The sequence below is a fragment of the Orcinus orca genome, chromosome 7 (assembly GCF_937001465.1).
Source record: "Orcinus orca chromosome 7, mOrcOrc1.1, whole genome shotgun sequence".
NCBI lineage: Eukaryota > Metazoa > Chordata > Mammalia > Artiodactyla > Delphinidae > Orcinus > Orcinus orca.
The window spans coordinates 61,918,997-61,927,617 of NC_064565.1; the positions used below are offsets into that span (position 1 = coordinate 61,918,997).

General features: G+C 45.3%; 1 pseudogene; it reads right to left on the reverse strand.

Annotated features, from left to right (window-relative positions):
• Nucleotides 1–3,452: 3,452 nt before the first annotated feature.
• Nucleotides 3,453–8,219, reverse strand: LOC117200498 (oligosaccharyltransferase complex subunit OSTC-like; annotated as a pseudogene).
• Between the last annotated feature and the right edge of the window lie 402 nt (nt 8,220–8,621).

An 8,621-nucleotide genomic window follows, 5' to 3' on the forward strand; every position in this document is an offset into this window, starting at 1 on the left:
GTTTTATCCAGTGACCTGTAAAACCAAATTAGTAAAGGGACACTTTAATTCCAGCTCATTAGAGAGCTTCTAAAATCTTTGAGAAAGCCAACACAGCAAATTTCTGTGCTGGGGGCTGAGAAACCCATCCCGGATTCAGAAGCAAAATGTCCTTGCTTTCCCATGGTTTCTCTTACATTATTCAGCATACAGAAAATATTTTCCGAGGCTTTCACAAGATCCCCGGTGAAGGTGGGAAGCAGTTCTCCAAAAGGAGACAAATATGGTGGCCCAGCGAGGTCGAGTGATTTTCCCCTAGTTCTGCCACGTTTGATCCCAATTCTGGTCTCCTTACTCTCGTACAGGGAACATTTGCACCGTTCTGATTACTACCCAGGAGCTGGCTTATTGCACAATATCAGGAAATAGTCCATATGAAATCCTGGCCCACAGAGGGTACATGTTCTGCTTTTTATTCTGCAGCTTTTTTATGAAGTGTGTTTTCCTTTCCCATAATGTCATCTGGAAGCAATCCCTCCCAACAGCTGGATTTGCTTTCACAATTGGTAAACATGTAAAATGGAAGGCAGGGGAAGATGCTGAGTGTCACTAGAGAGCCTTTTCCCCACCCGCTTGGCTCACGTTCTGAGGCTTATCTTGGGTCTCTGCACAAGCCTCATCAAAACCGAGAATGTCTTCAAACAAGCGACCCACCCTGCACTCCCTCCTTCAGAGAGTCAGCATGTTCTTTGGGGGAGAAATTTTCTGAATACTTCGCAGATAAAATGGATCAGATGCAGACCAGATTCCAGCTGCCAGGATCTCTGTGCTACATGTGGGGGCCGGCAGAGCAGCATCCCCCCAAAGTTCCCCCTGTCCTGGTTACAGTCAGAATGTCTGGGGTCCCCCGGGGAGCCTGTCTGAGAGCAGAGTGCTCCCAGCGCCGTGGTCACCAAAGCCAATAAAGGGAAGACAAGAGCCCAAAGAGCGCTAAGTGGGTCATTGAAGAAGATATGAATGTCCCCCAAATGCGCTCGGCAGGAACATTTCCACGCAGACACGAGCAGAGAGGCAGCCCAGTGCTCTGGAATGGCCTAGGCCCGGGGCACAGCTGTCATCTGGGTGTTGGCTCACACCTCTCCACTCTGTTCACCAACATGTCTAGCTCTGGTCCAAGAGGTCCAGAGGCACACTTAACGCTGCAATACCGCACTAGAGGACAAAGCTCAGGCTCCAGGCACTTCCTGCTCTCATGTAAGAAATGCTATTCTTTGGATCAAAGTTTCACATCTAGGGGAAATCAGCCTAGCATAAGGCTGAACTCTCAGAGGGAGCACGAGAGTATGCCAGTGACAAGGCAGCTGTACGAAGATGTAAGAGAGGGCCTGTGTGACCCGGCCCAGCTGCATGGATGACCTCAACTCGGTGCTGGCCAGTTTTGGGGTGGGTGAGGGGCTTCCTTCCAAGCACCGCTAACCCTCTAGGTAGCCAGGGCCCCGAACCCCATGAAGGAGCTTCCCTGTGTTGTGGGCCTTTGACTGCAAAGTTCTCCCGGCAGCTATGGGCGTCCCTTCCACTGAACACACAAGAGGAGAGTCAGGGGCAGTGCTCACCAGAGGACCCCGAGGAGGGTGGCTGCCTCGCCACTCAGCACAAGCTGCAGAGGGAGCCCCTCTGCCTGGACCCTCAGTGTGTGGAGCGCTCCCCCCTCAGTTCTGCTTCTATCCTGGGGTCCCTCTTCTCTCTCCCTCCTCCAGCTTCCTCCTCTTCCTCCTCTAGGTGGAAGCTGTATCTTGTCTGGAGCCAGGGACAGAAACTGCATCATACATTTCCCCAAATCTCATGGTCTCATACCTGGAATTTTGAAAATCTGCGATTCTGGTTCCGTGACAGGGCTGATACCTTCAAATCGTGGTCACTCTGGTCTGGTCAACTGAACTGCTCCAGAGGGGCCTCAGAGTACACTTGGAAAGAGTCACAGGAGCCTAGGACAGAGGGGTGGGTGGTAAGAACAACCCACTGGTTAGTGCTGCAGAATGATCCTCTAAATTAAAGCAACAGAAGAGAAATAACAACCAAATGCAACTGTGCACCTGGTTTGGATCCCGATTCAAACAAACCAATTATAAGAAGACATTTGGGGATAATCAGGAAGATTTGCATTTGGATTGGGTATGTCTACAGCCATACCACCTTGAATGTGCCTGGTCTTGAATCTGGACTGGGTATTAGAAAATATTTAAGAATTTATTGTTAATTTTGATATGTGTGATAATGGTGCTATGGTTATTCTATAAGAAAATGTCCTCGTCTCTTCAAAAGCATATACTGCATATTCAGGGGTGAAATACAATGTCTGGGATTTATTTTAAAATACTTAAGGAAAGAAAAAACTGATGAAGCAAATTAGCATTTTAGTCCATTTTGACTGCTGTAGAAAATACCATAGACTGGGTGGATTATAAACATTTATATCTCATATAAATGTTTTTACCTCATAGTTCTGGAGGCTGAAATTGGATTATAAGCATTTATAAGATATAAATGGATTATAAGCATTTATATCTCATAGTTCTGGAGGCTGAAAGTCTAAGATCAAGGTGCTGGCAGATTTGATGTCTGATGAGAGCCCCCTTCCTGGTTTATAAATGACTGTCCTCTCACTTAACCTCACATTGTGGAAGAGGTGAGGGAGTTCTCTGAGTTCTCTTTTATAAGGGCACTAATCCCATTCATGAGGGCTCCACCCTCATGACCTAATCACCTCCCAAAGGCCCCACCACCTAATATCATCACAGTGGGGATTAGGTTTCAACACATGACTTGGGATGGGACACAAACATTCAGTCTATAGCATATAGCAAGGTGTTAATGTTTAAATTTAGATGATGGGTATATGGGAGTCTTTTTTTTTTTTTTTTTTAGTAAAATGATTTTTAAGTTTTTAATGGCTGCATAGTAGTCTATCATATGGTGGAAGAGGAGTTTTTTTTAAATTGTATTTTTTAAATTAATTTTTAGAATTGAGATGTAATTGAAATATTACATTGTGTAAGTTTAAGGTGTACAACTTGAGATTCTTTGTACTTTTATGTATGTTGAAAATTTTCTTATAATAAAAAGTTTAAAATAGAGACTATTTTATCACAACAACTCACAGAACCAAACACCTATTTACCAACCTTGATGGTGGCTGAATTCTGCACTAAGTTTCTTAATCCGATGGTCAAACCAGGAGTCAGGTCTCAGATATAATGGGGAGATGACAGAGAGGGGCCAGTGGAAGATGACCCTTATAAGCTTTGACCAGGGGTTGTAGCATACCTCCCAGCTCGTCTGCCAGGTCAGAAGTGGAGGGAGCTTGTCTCCCAGGACAAATGCAGCCTCCTTCGCTCCAGCTCCTGCTGGCTTTTAGGGCTGTGGTTTCCTTCCGTGTGTGCTGCATTGCTACATGAGCAGTTTGGGGCCTGCAGGAGGGAAAGTAGGACACAGATCATAAGCCACTGGAACCACAAAGTAAAGTTCTGGTTGTTCCAGCTTCAGATGGCTCTTGCTGCCCTCACTCCCAACATTCCACACCATCCCATCAGTGTGCTGACTGTCGTCCTGCGCTGACTCCCTCACAGACTTGTATTCAGGACTAATCTTCTGCCTGTCTCCTCTCCTCCAGGGGCAAAGCGGGTGAGGCCTCTACTTAGAAGAGTCAAAGCAGGTGTGACACTTACTCTCTTCCTAGCTCTGGCCCTTGCCACCTTCCCAGCTTCTACCTTCCCATTCCAGGTTAGTCTACAATCTTTAGCCTTAACCTGGTCTTGGGAAGGAGATGATTCTTTGCTAGTTTCTGATCTCCTTTTTCTGGCTGAAATGCAGTCCTTTCTAGAAAACCATCTTTTTCCTCCTGCTCTGAAATATGCTGGATATTCTATTTTCCTTTAAGTCCTGAGTAAAAGGTAAGTGCATTTTCCTGGTGCCGGGCCATGCCTGGTCCTTTCTGGGTCCCTGCCGCAGACCCAGCCCTCCTGAGTAGAAAAAGGCCTGCCCGTGTAGAGGTGGTGCCTAGAGAGTGCTGTTGCCGAGAACCTGCCCAAACTGTTGCTAACACATGTTATAAGGAAGACTACTCTCACAGAAACAAAAAATACATTCTACTTTGTGAGACTCAATATGTGATATTCCTACAACATTTTAAATAGGTTCTCTCATTTTCCTTTTTTCCTTTCTAGTGGTTTCCATCTTTGTCTCAATTATAATAAGTTCACAAGAACTTATACACTTTCGTTTTTCAAATTTCTGCTCATTTTTAGTGAATAATAAGGGTACTGACACTACACAAATGGGGCTGGTGTGACATCACGCAATAGCTCAGACATTTCACTTGTTGGTGGGTACATGAAAGTCCAAATTCAGTCTACAAAAGGTGATTGGGGAAGGTCAATGGATAAAGTTGTAAGCCATTCAAAGCCAAATATACAAAAGTTGAAAATGTTGCCCCATTTTCAGCCCAGCCCCAACTAGAATATAAGCACCTTGCAGGCAGGAATGTTATCCATTTTGTACAGAGCAGTATCCCAGTATCTAGAACAGGGTCTGCCACATGGTAGATGCTTAATACTTACTGGAAGCATGAACGATCTGTGCTTTGGAATTCTTGTAGCCACCTGTCACATGCTACCATTACTATTACTATTATGTCATCATAATTCAAGATGGAAAGTTTTTCGGAAGCAGAAGTAAATCTTTCTGATTCATAACACCTACATCATCCATAATTAGGATTCAATATGGAAATTCAATATGGAAATTCAATATGGAAATATGTTCTATTGGGAACTAGCTAGTGATTAAATAATTTAAAAACAAAATCCCACATAGGTCATGAGAAAAGCCATGGGCCATGCTATAGAAATGAACGGTTGCTGGAACCCCAGAAGTTTCTAACGTACTGAGTGCCAGGGAAGTAAATTTCCTGCCCCAGAAATCTGGCGAAAGAATTCACTCGAGGATTTAAGTCTCAGAAAAAAAGACCGAGGGAAGGAAGCAGAGAAGGGGAGGTCTTTTCCAGGGCCGATAGATTAAGGGTATTTAGATACCACTTAAGAAAGGAACCAGATGCCAGCCAGGTTTGCGCTTCAGTTTAACCACATTCCCTGCAAAACTTGCTTATGGGAAGATCAGAAGCTCTGGCGATCATTACTGAAGAGGATTCAGAGAAATTATCGCCTACTCCCAGTTGAAGAGAGAACAAGTCCTGGTCTTTTTTTGGTGTCAACCTCTACTGAAATGTGCTGTTGTCAAATCAAAAAGGGGACAGATCTGGAATTTTACAACTCTGATGAAAGTGAAATAAAAGGAAATCTGTATCTTCTTGATCAAAGCGTGTGCCACCTGAGTCGGCTCCCTGTCTCGTCCCTTGGCCTTGGTGACTCTCCTGTGCTGGAGGTTAAGGATTTGTTAAAGAAGATGGGTTTTGATTAAGTGTCACATTTAGTGTGATGTGACATGCTCTTTATCATTGCAAGGGAAGGCTGGGGGCCAGGAGGAGCTTTACAGCTAGTTCCCAATATAAATTAGGAGTCTTGGGGAATGGGTGCTTTGCAGTTGGCCTTGATCTTTCTACGGCCCAGTAGAGTGTGCATGTGAGAGCGTGCACACATGTGTGTGCGTGCATGCATGTGTGTGTGTGCTTGGAGAGATGGCAGAAAAGTCAGTTTCCAGGTGCCTGCGCTAATAAGCTGGTTACCCCTCTTGGAGTTTGACTTGCAATTGTAACACAAGGCTCCAGCTCTAAATTTGTCCACGTTCTTGAGGTACCGGGCAAAGGTCTTCTGTGCCTTTCCTCCTTTGGAATTTCAGTGTTGCTTAGGGAAATCTCAAAGCCTTCACTCATCCCTCTTGGGGAACATGGCATGAATTTGAAGATGGAGAAGCAGGAGGAAGGATTCCAAGTGCTGCATGCCATTTCTAACCAGAGGCCATGGGTAATGGCTCCCCCAGTTTCACCTAGAAAAAGGAGAGTAGGCAGAGCTAAAGCTGCCTCCCTCCAAATCGAAGATTGTGCAACACACCTTCAGATTCTGATTCTGCTTAGTAAGGAGCAGCGAGAACACAAAGAAAATGGGGGCACAGAAAATCCTCAGACTGATGGAGAGGGCTCATGAGGTGGGGGACACAGGGGGTGGGGATCTAGAAAAATCTCCCAGAAGGGGCCACTCCCACCCGAAGGCACTCCACCTCCAGATTCATCTTCCTAAAATATTACGGGCATCAAGTACCTTCCCTGCTCAGAACCCGTTCCATAGTCCTTCGCTTCCCTCCCATTGTCTATGAAAGAAAATCCACACCTCTTATCCTGGTATTTGATGTCACACACCCTGGGTACCACCAAATCGGTCTACTCACTGCTTCCCAAATGATTTCCTTCCTCCTCTCTTCCAGCATTTTTGCTCATGTTGCTCCCCTACCTGGTTGTCTCCCCTGTTTCTCCTATGGAAAGCCTGCCCATCTTCCAAGGCTTGGCAAAAGCCCTTCCTGTTTTATGAAGGAGTCACAGCCACCTGGGAGAACTCCCTTGTTTTTATTCCAAAAATATGAATGGAGGGCCTGCTAGATGCCCACACGTGCTCTAGGCACCTGGAATAAGTCAGAGGACAAAATAAAGATGCCTGCCTTCAAGGAGCTTGCCATATAGTAGTCAGGGGGGAAATGTGCAGCAAACACCTAAGATAATGCATAAGTAGTATTACTTGCTTAGTGGCTATGACAGTTGCTATGGACAGTTGCTAGTGACAGTTGCTATGGAAAAAAAGAACAAAATAGAGCAGGGAAAGGGAAATAGGAGCCCCTGCAGTTTGGGGGCAGGGGGCCAGCTGCAGTATTACAGGATGGTCACAGTAGGTCTTACTGTGATGGTGGAAGACTCGAGGGAGGAGAGAAGTTAGCTAGGGAGACACCACAAGGGAGGGTTCTAGGCAATGGGCACATCTAGCGCGAAGGCCCCCAGGCAGGGCCACCCAGTCTCCAGGAGGGATGGAGGGCCCCTGCTTCCTCTTCACTTTCTAGGTGGTTCTGCAGGCCATATGGCTCTGGAAGAGTGTCTGTAGACAAAGGAAATGTAGGAAAATCCATAATGTCAAATATTGAACAGAAAGGCCCGCAGTGTTTGTTGTGGCCAATTCTGCATTAAGGAAGGAGACAGCAAAGCAATGGAGAGGTGCTTCAGTTTTCATTGATAGGTTCAGAGGTAATTTTTTTTTAATTCGAAAAAAATTATTTATTTCTGCTCCTTTCTTACTGTTGAGGAAACAGTCTTAGATACACGTCTGAAGTCATGTACTACCACCCACTGTTTAAAGGCAAAGCACCATAGGTAAAGTTGATCAGCCATCCAGGGTTCTCAGCATATGGGATCTTGCTTCCTGATTTTACCTTAACTTCTGAAAATCAGAAATGGCATCTCCAAAAAACGTTAAGGGCGTTGTAAGAAAGATCATTGTTTTTAGTAGCATAGTTGTAGAAATGGAGCATATTTTCTTTAAGAAACAAAAAACTAAGAACATGCCAGTTAACATCGTCAGTATGTCACCATAGGTCAGCAGGACAAAAACACTGTGATAAGCTTATCTCTTCCATACGCAGAAAGCATTCTAGTCCAAGCTTTAATGTTTCCTATCTTTTCACAGATGCTTCTTTTTCTGCTGCTTTTCATTCTTTCCCACATTTCATGTTAGAGGATTGATACAGCCTTTAAAACTTCATTAACAGGAGCAAATCCATTATCCACTGATTTCTTCTCAAAAGGCAGGCTAACATTCAGATAGCCCGGCAGTTTCATTCTCATGAATACTCTAGCCATGAAAAACTCAATAGGACACAAATCCAACGAATAGAACAAGAAATCTATTGAGTTTTGGAACGTTTGCTGCATTGGATCGGCCCAGGATTGTGAAACCTAAACCTCCCATTGTAAACAGGAAGCTGTCTGCAGTCCTTCATAGTATATCGTCCATTTGCTCTGTAGGCCAAGAAACCTGCAGGCCTCCGAGGCCCATGTTCATCAGTCACGGAGCCAACACTGGGAGGTTCCACAGTGATGTCATCAATTAATCCTCTGGTGATGAGACGTAAAATACCAGCGCGCAGGCCGCCGTGGCCAGGAACCCAGGGCGGCTTCTTTAGCTCAAGTTGGGACATCGGAGTACTAAGCATGGGACTCAGGACAAAGTCTCCATGTTTTTGGCAGCAGAAGCAGCTCTCAAATCCTACACACCACCCAAAACCAGCTAAGATAATTTTTAAAAGACATTAAAATTAGAAACGTATTAACTGGCAATCGCTTCTTGATAACAAACACATTCGTGAAATTGCAAGCCACCCTTCATTATACAGTCGCTTGCTGTCTCCTTGATCCCTCGCTGACTCACTAGTTCCCCTGCAGTTTGGCCGGGGCCCTCATCACAGACACTGCTCTGAGCCTTTCTAATACCTTCTCCTAGGGACACTCTTCCAGCCCCACTTGCACTTGGAGGTAATCCGGCGTTGTGATGGAGTCTGGAGCGGAGTCCCCGAGTCTTCACTTCCTTCCTCTATGTCTTTGGGCAACTCAGCCTATCTGTGCCTCAGTTCACACATCTGTAAAAAGGGGT